Source organism: Trachemys scripta, chromosome 4, assembly GCF_013100865.1.
Source record: "Trachemys scripta elegans isolate TJP31775 chromosome 4, CAS_Tse_1.0, whole genome shotgun sequence".
Taxonomy (NCBI): domain Eukaryota; kingdom Metazoa; phylum Chordata; order Testudines; family Emydidae; genus Trachemys; species Trachemys scripta.
The window spans coordinates 119,015,317-119,030,837 of record NC_048301.1 but is presented as its reverse complement, the minus strand read 5'-3'; the positions used below and the strand labels follow the sequence as shown (position 1 = coordinate 119,030,837).

Genomic DNA, 15,521 nt, shown 5'->3' with positions numbered 1-15,521 from the left:
CGCTGAGAGAGGACTGCCCCCTTCGGTCGCTGAATCGATGAAATGAATTAATACGCAAGCAAATGCTCTCTGCTTGAAGTGGGCATGAGTTGATGGGATACGACTGGGCTGACGCCCTTGAGTAAAGACACATCTAGGCAATTTCAAAAGCTCCAATGGGTCTGTCGGCTAAATCCACGCTCCAATTTTTACACTATGGCCTGCATTGTCCTGGCCCCTTCAGAGATGGCACAGCCTAGCATGGAAATATTGAGACCATTTTAAAAATGTGAACTATTTCCTCGATAAAAAAGGAACCAGCCGTCTCTGTGCCGCTGGGGCCGATTGTGTATATCCATCCAGAGGTGCCCACGCAGCACCATCGGCCTGCAGCACCACGGCCAGCGCACGAGTGGGCGAGGGAGCCAGGAGCAGAAATGAAAGGCGGGCGAGAAGATGCTGTGTACTGTCTCACCCTCCCACCGACCTGAACTGACAGAGTGGCAGAGGGAGCGGTGCACCCAGCAGCACACACCTGGCCTGCCTGCCGCGGGACACCCACCGGCAGAACGAGAGCATGAGGCTTCCTCACCCACTGCATTTCTCCCAGGGAAGAGTCTCTATCTCGCTAACACCCATCTCCCAACACCCCCCCATCTTCTCCCCCACCCAATGCACCCCAATACCTCCCAGCTCCCCGACCCCCCCCAGCCCACCCACGCACACCCCAGCAGAGCAGGATCATAATTCTTTGTTACTCATTTCCAATGACTACGGCTGGAGGCCAGGAGCCCAGGCTTCCCCTTCCAAAGGCTGGTGGTCAGACCATCTCGGGAAAGGCCACGCTGCTTGTCACACTAGCATGTAGTGACTCAGGACAACTCCTACAACAGAGGCTGGCTCATGGGGGCTGTTTGCAGCACCAGGGTCCATTCCAGCAAAGAATCCTCGGGCAGGGGAATGGCCCAGGGTCACAGCCCATGACCACAGGACAGTGAGGTGCGGGGGGCAGTGGGATTCCTGCCAACTTAAGGGCACTGGGGCTTTCCCCTTTGATTGGAGGATTTAGCCCTTCCAAATAAGGCCAGACCAGCTGCTGCTCAGCGCAGTCACATGGCGAGAATGCAGGCATGGGAGCCAAGAGGCCTGGCTCCGCCACTGTCTCACCTTGTGTTCTTGGGCAAGTCACTGCTACTCTGTGCCTCAGTTTCCCCCTCACCATAATGGGGCTAGTAACGCCACTGGGTGTGCATGCCTGGCAGTTTGCTGGCATTCCCAGGGGGTTGGAGGAGAGTAATTAATTCGCTTTAGCCTGAGAGCAGAGGCAAACAGCAACCTCCTGGTGAAGCCATTCTGCAGACCCTGCTCCCCAGCGGGTGAAGGAGATCAGGGTGCAGGAGAGCTGCTCTGAGCAGAGGTCTCATCCTATTGCAAAGCAGCACTAGACAATTCCAGTGTACAACTCCCCTGGAGGGGAACCGCTCTTGCTGAGCAAGAAGAACAATGCCGTGTCCCCTCCTTCCTGTCAAGTCCGCAGGGTTAAACGCCTTGTCAGCCCTGCTTACCAACCTGCCCTCGGCTGCCAGAGCAGGCTGGCTCCATCAGGGTCAGGGAGAGTTCAGCTTATGCAGGGAGGTTACAGTGCATTAATCAGCCTTCTCTCAGGGCTGGGCTGCTCCCAGCTCACCCACCCTACGTTTAGAGCCATGCTCAAAATGCATTCCTTCGCCAGGCCTTCCTCTGAACATGGGGTGCTGGAGAAGCCCGATCTCCCAGCACCTGCTGCTACGGGGTGCGGGAGGCCTGGGGCAGGAGCCTTTCCCAGACCATACTATGGCCTCTTTCCCACAGCAAGTAGATGCGCGGGAAAGCCACAGCTCTTCTGTCCTGAGGGCTGCGGGCAGCTAGGATTTGTTGCCCGTGATGGTGAGGGGCCCACGGGAAGGGGACATGAAGGAACACATCTCGGAGATGTGCAGGGGGCCGAGCCCCTGCCATCCCCGTTCAGGCCAGCAGCAGGATTTGACCCAGTAGCTGGACCATGTTGCCCCTCCCAGGCAGGGCCAGCTTTAGGCCGATTCCGCCGATTCCCCGGAATCGGGCCCTGTGCCTAAGAGGGCCCCGCTCCCCCGGCTAGAGCACTGGCCTGATCCTGGCAGCCCCACTCCCCCAGCCGGAGCACCAGCCCGAGCCCAGCAACCCCACGGCCCCGCAACCCCGGCTGGAGTGCCGCAATCCGAAGTGCCACTGAAGACTCGGCGCGCCGCCCGGTGAGTACAAGCCCCACGAATCGGGCCCTGCACTTGCTAAAGCCGGCCCTGCTCCCAGGCAGCTGCTGTTATCCACGGTTTGCGGGCTAAACCGAGGCATGGAAAGGTTCAGGCCCTGATTTCCATCCACACGGTGACTCCCACGGGAGAGCAGGTGCTTGATGTACTGACTCGCGGTGGAGGGGACCTGCCGAAGGCCGTCATGAGGACATCTGTGGTGATGAGGAGACCAGGCCCTGCCACTGCACAAATGGATTTGCCTAGGTGGGGTGCGTGTGGGAAGAGAGCAGTGATGCAGACTCCTGGGTGTGCACCCAACCTGCAAAGCACCCGGGGGCCAGCTGCCTACTCCAGGAGGAGGGAGCACTGTGTGAAACACTCACTGGGGCAGCACATGCAGCTGTAGCAATGTGGCACGTTCACACGTGGAATGCTCACTAGCACTGGGCAAAGCTGGCAAGCGCTGCCTCCAAGAGGAAGCTGGGCCAAGACCATCGCACGGAGCCCGTGAACCTCCTCTGATCCGCATCCCCCATCCATCTGCTGAAGGTCAGTCAATAACGGCCAGATGTTTTCAGATCCTCCAAGGCAATTTAAATGCCAGCCTCTGTCCTTGTGGAAGTCAGAGAAATGTGCAAAATGAATGAATTACTTTAGCAACATCGTCTGCATATAGAGCAGCATCGCTCGCTTCCCTGGCAGGAACGGTGGGATGGGGGAAGAACCAGGCTACAGCAGCTCTGATGCAAGTGTCCTACTCCCCACGTGACCTGAAAGTGCTTGGCAAACAGGCACTTTCCATCATTAACTGGTGTCACTCGAGCCTCCTTTTCAATCTTCAATGACTCTGGTTCTTTGTGCAGGTGGAAACTGTGTCCTGAAACACTCACCCTCTCCCCCCGCCCCCCAGCTCTGCTGACTGATCTCCATGTGACAGAATGTGTCCTGAAACCAAACCCAGCACCTTCCCCGAGCCACGCGTCTGATGCCCAGGAGGGACCCCACTACAAGTGGAGTTCGAACGCTTCATTGCTACACTGCGAGGGATCTGTGCTGCAACACGGAGCGGGGAGGGATAGCTCAATGGTTTGAGCATTGGCCTGCTAAATCCAGGGTTGTGAGTTCAATCCTTGAGGGGGGCCATTTAGGGATCTGGGGCAAAAAACTGGTCCTGCTAGTGAAGGCAGGGGACTGGACTCGATGACCTTTCAAGGTCCCTTCCAGTTCTATGAGATCGGTATATCTCCATATATTATTATTATTAGTTTACAGAAGGAGCTGCCAGGACCATCAACTCCAGGCTTGTAACAACGTTAGGCTACAGAAAGATAAGGGAGCAATGCTGAGACAGCAGTGCCTGGTGACTGAGGACAGACAGACAGACAGAGAGGGTGTATATGGGGAGGGAGAGAGAGCTTTGCTCACCACCTATTTCAGACTCCCCAGTGCCTCACTGCTGGTCTGTCCCATTGGTTTGGCCAATGCACACTGACATAAGGCAGATATCGGGGAGTCATCTTGTCTTTGCTCCAGGCCTGGTGATTCTCCAGACCTCAAGCTCCTATATCACACCCCACAGTCATCAATCGTGTCTCTGACCTTCCAGGGCAGGTGCCCCACGCTCTCTAGGGCAGTGGTTTTCAACCTTTTTTCATTTGTGGACCTCTATAGAAATTGGAATGGAGGTGCAGACCCCTTTGGAAATCTTAGCCATAGTCTGTGACACCCCAGGGGTTGAGAACCACTGCTTTAGCATCAGCAGGGCCTGGGACCCCATTCCTGGGGGAGAAGCTGTGACCCTAGCGGAGCAGCACTTGGAGGGGCATTGGCTGCTTTCACTGGGGGCTGCCTGAAGCCCTCCTCATGGCTGCCAGGGGGCTTGGAGGGAAAACGGGGGATCCCTACGGATCTCAGTTGCTTGGAAATCAGAGAAATAATGCTTCCGGACTCAACCGGGGCTGGAAAACGCATGGTCAGAAGGAGCCTCAGCGAGTCTCTTTCAGCTCCACACCAGCATTCAGTCTATATCCCACCTCCACTGACGCCCCAGCTCAGCAGGCAGGGGTGGAGCAAAGGGGCCACACACACCCCACCGCCCCGGGCAGGAGATGAGCACAATCTGACATGCTCCAGCTGAGACCAGTTACATCGAGTGAGCAGAAAACGTCTTGGGCATGGATCTGAATGGGGGGTGAACCCTCAGCCACAAGGCAGAGGGTGCTGGGATTCGGGGCGGGGGACGTTGCCCCTGGATGCACTGCACAGAGTCGGCTCCAGATGTTACCCAGACAAACGGAGGAAGAATCGCTCTGTGGTCACAGTGCTGGACTGGGGCTCCAGAGATGTGGATCCAACCCCCTGCTCTGCCACAGACTCCCTGTGTGACACCTGGCAATTCATTTATCCTGCTGGGCCTCAGTTCCCCCATCTGGGCCATGGCGATGAGTCGATTCCACACAGGGACAGCGTCCGCCCTCGTCACCAGAGCATAGGAGCACCGTCCAGCAGGGCATTAAGTGGTGTCACAAACGTCCTTCACATGCAATAATAGCAACCTCCCGCTCTCTGTGTGCCTCGTCTATTCAGATTGTGAGCTCCTCCGGGCAGAGACCTTCTGCTACTCTGGGCCTGTGCAGCGCCCAGCACAACGGGGGGTTTCTGGGGGAATCTCTTCCTGGGACAGACTCGAACAGCTGTAGAAATCAAGGCTGGCCAAGTGCCAGGCACCCCTACCTTCTCAAAGCCGTGCACTCGCTGACAGACACCTGCCGTGCAATCTATAGTTAGTTAAGGAAGGCTGAGCTGTTTAGGATAGCTATGAAAATATAAATAAATTACAGCATTATTAATAACGCATCTTCAGCTGGCCACAGTATACCGAGCAGGAAAGCTCTTGTGTGGCACTGGAAGAGCTGGGGACTGTACTGCCTTCATGAGCGCACTCCCTGCTGCTAAGAGAAGTGCAGGGGATCTAAAGCACTGCGTGCCATAAAAGACAAAGTGAGGGCACAATCCAGCCTTGTGAAACACGGCACCCTGAGCCATGCACTCCTGCTCCAATCAACTTCACTGGAGCTGGTCCACATAGTTCCATCCCAAAACTGTGATTTTGCACAGTTCACTGTCTTCCATGGGAAAAGGCTGAATTCAACACAATCTTCTGATTGTCCCAAACGGGGGACTCCAACCCACCCAGTTTGAGTTGGACATTTTGAAACAAAATGACATTTTTCATTCCGAAATGCGGCTCTGACATAAAGAACGCTGTTCTGACACATCAAATCATTTCCTTTGGTTGAAACCACTGATATATTTCCACTTGGACATTCCCAGCTGGAAAGTTTTCAGAATTTTCCATTGGCAGGCTGGATTTTCTTGTTGTGCTGGTTTTCGTTCGGATTTGGAAACATCTGACCCTCCCACAGTGTGAAAATGCCATTTCCCGTCCTGCTCTCACCAAATGCTGATGGGTTTGCTTCCTGAGACAACAAAGCAAACACACAACTGTGCCAGAGACGTCATAGGAGCAGAGATTTCCTCTGCAAACAACTTCCAGTTACAGGCGTCTACTCCCAGGACTAGACACCGTTCCTCTTTCTGTCCTCCAGAAAGCCCCCCTAGTTCAGCACCAAACCATGTGCTCCAGAACCAAAGGTACTGAGCTGGGAGTCAGGAGCCCTGAGCTTTATTCCAAGAGGCTCAGGCACCCAAATCTCACCAAAAATCCAGTGGGAACTAAGCACTAATACCCTCTTTCCCCCCCCCCCCCCCCACTCCGAGGTGCTGGGCTGGGACTCAGGAGATCTCAGTTCAATTCCTGGCTCTGCCACAGATTCCCTGGGTGACCTTGGATGGGTCACTTAATCTCTGTGTGCCTCAGCTCACTGTCTGTAAACTGGGGATAACTATGCTGACAAGCTTTATCCAGTGCTTTGGGATCTGTGGATGAGAAACACTGCACAGTGGGGTTCGGGTCCACCACACGGCTCCGAGGAGTTTGGATCATACAAATAACAACAGGTGTGAGAGGTGGCGAGCATTACCAGCACTCTCGTATTGCCATGACGTCCCTACGTAGAGATCTCAAACCTGGGCGAGGATGAGCACCCCTTCCCCCACACACCACAGAGAAAGTCCATTCACCCCATAACTGGAGCTTTCTTGCTAAAGTAACCATCAGCCCCCAGCTCTGTCTCTTTAATGGCGTGAGGGGAATTAGTGGCACTGCTGCAGGGGACTAGTCCTGCGGGGCATGGGTAGGTGAGGGATTTCAGTTCTCTCTGTGGTGATGCTGCCTAGGGCAGGCAAGAAGGGCCAACGCACCTGTGAATAAACACACACCACCACCTGGGGGCCTGGCGCCAGCCACTAGGATAAGCAAGGAATCCTCTCTCCCCATTCTTCCCTTTGTTTCCTGTGTTAGAGCCTCTCAAAGCCCAGCCAAACTCCACCCATATGTCTGTCTCTCGCTCTCTCTCTCACAAATACACACACACAGACGGGATACGCGCTGCAAACTGCCCTGTCAGATCTCGGTGCCTCTGGTGGGAATATCGAGATCAAGGCTCTGTCACAGGGCAAGGTGAACACGATTCCCCCGCCCTGCCTGGATGATTTTATGCAGGGTACCCCACTGCCGGGTGCCGTCAGAGGGAACTGGGGCCCAGCCGGAGGGAGGTTTGCTCTGCTCTGAGAAGGAGGTGGCTGGGATACTTTCATTCACCAGTGAGTTTCCCCACTTGGTGGAGGCGGCTTCCACTGCTTTCCTTGCTAATGAGTTTGGTGTGACAGACACTTATCTCAGCGATGACAACGGAGCCGGAGAGCAAAGCAGGCACGAAAGGCTGAGCAGAGAGGAGACGGGAACCTGCCAGCTCCCCAGAGACAGGGCAGGTATCCCACGGCCCGTCTCCAGGATTCACTGGCAATGTGCAGCACTCAACCAACAGCCTGTCAGAGTCATGCCAGCTGCACACGGAGCGAACAGCGACATCACTGGAGGCTCCAGGGCAGGGGTTCTCGGCCATCTCTGTACCACAAGCCCACACCACCAACCTCGGAGACATGAGGGGAGGCCCCATGGGTCACGGCCCCAGATTGAGAGCCCGGGCTTTGGGAAATGAGCCCCATACACACTGGCTCCAATGCCAGAGGCTGAGTGTGCAGGGCCCATGGAGCCTGGGTTCCCTTCGCCGCACCTCCAGGCAGCCCTGCAGATATCTCAGCTGCTGTTTGCATTCCAATAGCACCAAGAGACTGCACTGGAAAGCGCTAAGTGTGAGGGATGCACACCGAGCCAGTGCCCACCCCAAAGAGCTTGCACAGACCAGACAGAGCAAAGTGGCAGAAAGGAACTAATCTCCACTGACAGGTGGGGAACGGAGGCACAGAGAAGCTAAGTGACTTGCCCAAGGTCACACAGGGAGTCTGTGACAGAGCTGGGAATTGAACCAGGATCACCTGCGTCTCCCTCAACTGCCATAATCACAAGACCAGCCTTGCTCCTGCGCAGCACACGCTGACGCTGCCCATGCTGCACCTGCTCAGTGGGTAGAGTCCCCAACGCAGCCTCTTTCACCAGAGCTAATCCCGCTTTTCAAGGAGTGAAACGCTGAGCCAGAGAATGCCTGCCCCGGTTACCTGCTCACTAGCTTATCAGGATTTGGGGGGCGGGGATGGTTTGGCATCTTTTGTTTCTGTGCCCCAGTGGCAGAGACACACCCGTCCTATCCCCGCCTGCCCAGGGAAAGACAACAGCCACCGCGGGAACCAGCTGGCCAGCGTGCCTGCCAAAGCCCATGCCAACGCCGAGGAAACACTGCACTGTAACCTGCAAGGGAGGCGGCCAGACATGGATCCCTGACTACAAATGGCACAATGTGTTTCATGACAATGCCAGTTAAGTCACCATGGGCTGCTGTCAGAACCGTTGCCAAAAGGCAGGCTGACAGGAATGCTGACGAGAGTGCCAAAGTGTCCGGGGCCTAGTCCTCCCTTTGTCTCGGGGTTCACATTTCATGTTCGTCCCCACCAACAATCTGATGCCCCAGAAGAGCTGCTAACAAACTGGGTAAGATGACATGATCAAGCTTAAGGAGATGCTGCATTCGGTGACTCCTATGCAGCTCTGGCGAATAACTACCATGCTATCCAAATGGAAGAGAGCATTTTTAACACGGGCCATTTTCTGGGCCTGTTCTAGTCAGCCTCTATTGTGCTAGCGTCACTGCAGCAGTTGTGTTTAATTTTATAATGCATTCATTAAGTATGGTACAGAGCTGTGAGTGATGAAGTGTTAAAGAGAGTTAGCAGAGGTTAATCACCAACAGCCATGGAAATTATGATCTCAGCACTAAGGTGTTGATTTCATTTTTACCAAATTATATGGTCTGAAATCTAGAGCCTTGTTTTGTTGTTGTTAAAGCAGCATTTTAAATGCTGAACCTCCAGTTGGTACGGCTCCAGCTGTAACGCCGTTTGGAATGCAGTCTGATGCCCAACAGCGTTAATGAGGGACTTTCTGTCACCATCAATTATGCTCTGAGTTTTGGAAGTCTGGCACATTATGTGCACAGGTTTGTGAGAGAGGATAATTATACTCAGCAATATTCCATGGGAAAAAAAAAGAGGAGATGGGGGAATAGGAATTAGGCGCAAGGTTTTCAACACAAAATAATACAGTACTCATCTCTAAAGTGATACCACATCACACCCCTCTGCACACATCGGGCCCAGCGGCTTTGCCAGCCTTCAGAAAGCTATTCTAATAGTCCAGCTATTTCAGCACATCTATGAGTTTGCAGCATTTTTGGTTGGTCAGAAAGGACCAACAGTGCCCACAACCCTTTAGGGACAACATATCAGGTCAACCAAATGTGTGTATTTGGGGCGGAGGGGTAGTTGAGAGGGGGAGAAACTGAATCTGAATCAAAACACTCTTATGATTGTGTTATTAAATTCCAGTACAAGGTATTGGTTGGTTGGTTGCTGAATTTAAACACTCCCCCTACAATGTTTGCAGCTCAAAGCAGAACAGCACTGGGCTAATGCATGAGAAGTAGAATTTGAAGCAGACTGTAATCTACGGTGAAACTGATTAGTCCATGTCAATTTTCCAAAAGGAGTGAAATACAAAGGGTAAACCAAGCACATAAAAGAAAGTAAATTAAGGTTGTACAGTTCTGGACATTGCATTCACCCCTAGTTTTGTTAATAACACAGTCACGTGTATGATGTGTATCTATCAATATGGAATATTCTCATGCAGCCTCCCTGCAGCACTAGGAAGTCTCTCTATGAGCCAGTGGACAAAACTGGAATACCCACTGCAGAGTAGCCCTCGGGAAGCAGTATCTGTAGCTACTGATGGCTCCATCGCAGTAAGTGTGCCTCAGCCATCCATGTCCTCAACCAGGGCCCAGCTCTACAAAGTACTGACCCCCATCACAATCCCACTCGCTTTCAAACAGCCGAGTGAGGCAGCAGTTTTGCTTCCAGGACAGCACCTCTCAGAACCAGCCCCGAGCAAAGATGGCCACTTTCAGACAGGAGAGAAGATTCCGACCCATGCTCCAGCTCTCTCCGAGCACTCTGGGTGCTGCCTCTGCCGCCCTGAGAGCTAAGCAAGACCTCTGTGCAGGCGAGGGATTCTGTCAGTGCAGTCCACACAGGGCACCATCGGCACAGCTGCGTGTGTCAGCTCGCCCTACTGTAGTGCCTAGCTGGATGCAATGGCTGCAGATGTTAGCTACAGCAATAACTGAGCAAAGGTTCCCTGGTATTGCAGGGGGATTAGCCTCACCGGTCACTTCATGCCACATCCCACAAGGCAGGGAAATTGAGAGAGAGAGAGAGAGAGAGCAGTGTCCTCTCCCAAGGCAAACCCCATGGTGGGTGCACAGCCTCTGGCTGCAGCTGCTCTGAAAGGCTGTTCAACAGGGTACCTCTTGGTGCAATAGCCAGTAGATAAAAGGTGCCCACTGCAGAAGCACTCCTGTAGCTGGCACTAACTGGCATCCTACATGGAAGCCTCAGGAGGGAAGCTGGCGATCAGCCAGACCACGGAGAACGAACTCCTTCCAAGGCGTTGCTCCAGGTGAGGAGTGAGGCACAGGGCAGGAGATGGGTACCCTGCCGCTGTAGCTCAGGTGTCCAAGGACTGCTTTGGAAGGAGAAGGCAAAGGCAGTGGGTGGGCTATAGCGAGAAAGGATGAAAACCAGCTGGCGCTTTGCACTACGAGTCTCAGCACCTCCAATACCCACAGCAGCCCAGGAGGCACGCAGCCCTGGCAGGCTGAGGAGTTTGGGCCCCATCGCCTGGACTGGACAAGACCCTGGTTGCTCTCTGACAAATCCTGCTGCTCTCTTCACCAGCAAGAGCTACGGGGTCTGAAGAGAATCGGAGGATTCCTGGGGAGGTTGGCTCAGGAAGATGTTACTGTCCTTCGAACATAAACTGATCGTGACAGGGCTAGAAACTCAATACGAATCAGCTCAGTGTTTACAGTGGAACCCACGGGTCACACTGACGGGTTAACTTTTTCTGTAGTGCCCTCCAGGGGATGAATCATGCTTAAGCAGCAACTTCACCTGTTCAAAATTACACAAGGCAGAGCTCTAGCAGGAGGGTTGCTGATGCTGCTTAGGGCAAAGTGTCCCACGGAGCTAGCTTGCCTTCCCACTCACAAGCTGATTGGCTGATTGTTTCCATTTCTGCACAGTAATTTCAGGCATGCAGCTTCCGCCCTCTCACCCGCTGTACTCCCATTGTCCCTCCAGCTTTCGGGCACGTCTCCGCCGCTTGTTTTTAGACTCTTGATCCCCCTTTTTTGATACTCCAAGTGACACACGTTAGAAAAGCCTCCGTGACGTGACGGTGCCGGAGAGACACAGTGTGGGAGAAGGTTACCCTGCTGCTGTATCTCGGGTGCCAGGGAGCCCAGCGCCGTGGGAAATGGGAAAGCAGAGAACGCAGAACTTGCCAGAATGGACCAGCCCCAAAATCCACTAGTCTAGTATCCTATCTCCAACAGTGACACCAGCTGCATCAAAGGAAGGTGCAAGAACCCTAACAGCCAGCAGATGGGGGGATAATCTGCCCCAGGGGAGTTTCATCCTAACCCCCAATAGTTAGGCTCTGGCATAAGCCCTGAAGCAGTAGGTTTTATGCCCCTTTTCATTTTAGAATTAGCTGTTCCTGTTATCAGATGTCCACTCCGAATGTGAATCTTGCCAAGTTGGTGGCCTCCATGACATCCTGTCGCAATGAGTTCCACAGTCTAATTACATGTTGTGCAAAAGAGTGGGAGCTGCTGGGATTCTGCTGGGCAGACCCAAATGAGGCACAAACACACTGTCCAGAATGACAAAGCAACAGCAGGGAGCCCTGCAGAGCAAGACTGAGCACATCTGCCCATTAAAGGGTCTCTCTCCTTCTCTCTTCCAGTCTGATTTCCTTCCACCTCCTTGTTCATTCCTTTAGCGTTTGCCGCATTTTCTTCTCCGCCAAGGGTGAGCAAGGGAGTTTTTAACTCAAATTCAGCCCAAGTGCTGGGACTGACTCCTGCCCTTGTGCGCCGCAAATCCCATCTCCTGGTGCTACTGGCATTTTGAAGGTCAGCTCTACTGACAGCTCTATCCTCAGATTTATCCCGGGCCAGGAGTTTGTCTCTCAGATGGACAGAGGCAGCTCAGCAGGGGGGTTGATACCCAAGGTTAACAGCAGTTAAATCAGTCTGATCATTCCAGGAAGGTAGGACAGCTAAAGTTGTTGTCCCAGTGCTTCCAGCACGGCGCCGCACCCCGGGAGCACGCGTGTGCCACCAGCACGGTTCCACGCCCCGGGACCACGCATGTAGTGCTGCAGGGGAGAGCCTCTTGGATATCTTTGTGCCATGTCACCAGCAATGGCCAATCAACTCGAATCATGCAAGAGGGATTAGTCAGAGAGTAACCCCTCCTATTCTCTCTGCCAGGCCAGTGCTAGGGCATGGGATCCCCCCTTTTCCATCTCTTTGGAACGGCCACGCCTCTGGCTGGCACATTCCTCCTTCCTAGAGGACAGGCCCCCATTGGGAATCTTTCCCCAGGCGCAAAGGGGCCAATGAGAAGAGGGGGATGCTCGTGCCACGCGTAAGGACAGCTCCATCCCCTTCTGCCCTTACCTTGTTCTACGAGTCAGCTCGACAGGACGTAGAATCTTTGGGCCCGATTCTGACCTGATGTCAATCAGGAGTAGCTCCAGTAAGCCAATGGAATTACAGCAGGGGAAATGAGATGAGCTCAGAATCAGACCCAGCTAGCATCTTAACTCCTGTCTGAACCCCCCTGCTGTCGGGAACAAGTGGGGCCATTGGTGGGTTCTGTATTTTCCTTCCCAGAAAGAAAACCAACAGTTGCTATAATAACTGAGCTTTTATGCATTCTCAGGCTGCTTTCCAAAGGAGGTCAGTATAATTAACTCCATTTTACAGATGGGGAAATTGAGGCACAAGAGGGGATGTGACTTGCCCAGCATCAGCCAGCAGCAAAGCCAGGAACTGAGCTCTAGTTCAGCTCCCTATCCACTGAGCTGCCCTCTCTCCCTCCCATTTTTGGGGCGATGGAGCAACGGCAGCAGGAAACGTTTGCTTCTTTTTTGGTCCTGAGCCAGTCATTTTAGCCGATCAGTTTGCAAGTGCTGGCGCAGGGAAACAGCCTGGATGTGACTCTCCAGCCTCCATTGCTCCTGCGAGGCTGATGACAACAGAAGACTCAGCTATTGCATACGCTGGGACAGAGGGAGTGGGAGCTCTCGGACTAATTCTGGAGATTTTACAATAGCCAGGTACAGTGCAGGAAAACGCTACCTCTCTCAAACAGTAGCCAGATAGCAGGACTGACTTAGATCCCCGCTGGCTGGCTGGATGTCACCGTGCGTGCATCCTGCAAGCCACTGCAGCGGGGACAGGACCTGGCACTTGTGTAGACAGCAGCAGTGCCGGGAGAGCCTCTGTCTCGCTGAGCCAGCAAGAGCCGCCCCAAGTTGGTCCTAGCTGGGAGCTGCATTCCCCTGGCCAAGCGAGCCAAGCTGGAAGTCACTCGGCAAATCTCACAGTGCCAACTGGCTGCTGCCGATCACCGTCACAGATGACTTCCACTGAGACCTGGAGGATCTGCCTCTGCCATGAGTCACTCTCCCAGCTCAGGTCTCTCTCTCACCTACAAACGATGCAAGGTTTTGGGTTGGGTTTTTTAGATGCAGGTTGCAAGCGGATAATTTAATTAGCTTCACTGTTGGTTCAGCCTTGCGCCTAGCGGGAGCTCACAGTTTCTTTAGAACCAGTCCTGTTTGGCATGAAGCCACAGACCTCCCTCCTCACATCTATGCCACCGCTCCCCCGGGTACCTGCATTCCAACACCTAGGCTCTCCCCTGGGCACGAACACAGAGCTGATCCTACAGGGAGGTGCACGATTGCCTCGTTCAGCAGGCTGGGCTGCTAGGTGAGACATAAACGCAGCTAATGGAAACCAAGTCTCACTGATTTAACTGGCTCTACATCCTATGCAGGAAAGCGCCTCCCCGTTGGCGGTGCCTCCGTGGAGAACTGCCCGCCTTGGGGAAACTCAAACAGAGACCAGGCTCCCACATCCAGACGCACACCAGCCAGGTGGTCACCCACCATACTTATGCTTCAGGAAGGTTTCCTGCCCTTGAGCTCTCCACATTCCCCCAGCCCTGACTCCTCATGCCACTAGGACACTCTCCTGCTGAATCTGAGATCACAGCCCACCAGTGCCACCTCACTGGGTTATGACTTCACAGCAGGGAGCGAAGGAGATGCTGTTATTCAAACCCCAACAGCAATGGGAGAACCAGGAAAACACTGCCCGGAGGCACCTGTGTTTGTATAAACATTCCCCTAGTCTGCCCAAGCCAGTAACCCATTAGTGCCGACCCTCTCCTGCCCTGATGCAAAGAGCCAGGGGGAGATTTTTAAACTCTCTCGCTGCTCCTCCCTGTGAGCAGAGCCTGTCCCCACACTCCCCTAACCCAGCAGAGGAATGGGAGGCTGTGAGGAGGTGCCAAGAACGCTACCCCGGGGAAATTACTCCAGAATAAGGCAGCGCGGGAATTTAAAAACACAAGTAGCTAATTGGGACTAATGCCCTGTGTGGACGCACTTATTTCAGAATAAGGGAGCCTTTGCTGACTCCACTTCCAAAGCGATTCTGGAATAAGTGTGTTCCTCCAGGGAGCTCACTGCAGTCAGTGTCCCTGTGGGGCGGTGGGGGCTTCTGATCTGCATTTTCTTTCCTCCCGCGCCCCCTTTGCAAGAGGTTGAAATCTCTGCGGAGAACCAAGTCCCCCTGTGACATGCCGGGGGAGGATGGTGCATCCCCAGGAGCCCTGGAAGCCCCAGCACGCCTCGTGCTCCCCGGGGAGCGCCCGCTCCAGCTCCGGGGACACGGCCCGGGGCAGCTTTCGGCCTCACCCCCGAGACTTTGCGCCGCGGCATTTGCAACCCGGGCGAACGGGGAGGAAAATCCGGCTCCCGCGGGTGTCCCTGGGCGTCTCTCCAGCCCCCCAGGTCTCCGGCTCGCTCGGAAGTTTGCACAGAGGCAGCCCGGAGAAAGTTGGCTGCCAGGATGCGCGCAGGGGGGCGCGGGGAGCTCCCGGAGCAGCGTCCCCAGAGCTCGCCTCGCCCTTCCCAGCACGGGAGCGCCCGGGGGCCGCTTTCCGAGCTCCGCACCTGGCTGCAGCGTCCGGGCGCCGAGCCTGGGGGGGGGGGGGGCGCTCCACAGAGAAGCGCCTGGGTGCGAACTGGGAAAAGGGGGTGCCCCCCGCGGCTCTACCCCTGCCCCCCCGGCCCCCGCGCACCTACCTGTTGGGTCCCGTCACAGGTGTCCCCGCCGCGCGCCCCAGCCGCTGCCCATCCCCGCCCTGCGCGCCGCAGCTCCGCGGCTCGGGCTGGCTGGGGCTCCCCGGGCAGGGCTGCGCTCGGCTCGGACGCGCAGCGTCTGGCGGCTCCGCTCGCTCCGCACCAGCCTGGCTCGCTCCGGCGCCGCCCGCCGCAGCCTCCTCGGGGGCCGCCGGGCAGAGCCTGGGCGCCGGCGAAGGGGCGCAGCGACCCCTAGCGCTCGCACGGCCCCGCGCGCTGCACCTCTCCCGGCACGGCCAGTCCCCAGGGAGCCTCCCGTCCAGTCACCTCCGCGCCCTCCCCTGCCGGCCGGGAGCCCCGGGGAGAGGCGGGCCGAGCCCTGGGGAGCCCCTCGGGAGCTGCGGCGCCAA

At 55.3% G+C, this 15,521-nt stretch overlaps 1 protein-coding gene across 1 annotated transcript in view; it reads right to left on the bottom strand.

The window, feature by feature from the left end:
• TAFA3 (TAFA chemokine like family member 3) overlaps positions 1-15,277 on the bottom strand; it is a 72,336-nt gene extending 57,059 nt beyond the window's left edge. The window contains exon 1 of the mRNA XM_034770606.1: positions 15,115-15,277. The gene's annotated coding sequence lies outside the window, so the exon portion shown is untranslated. The remainder of the gene's footprint in view (positions 1-15,114) is intronic.
• Between the last annotated feature and the right edge of the window lie 244 nt (positions 15,278-15,521).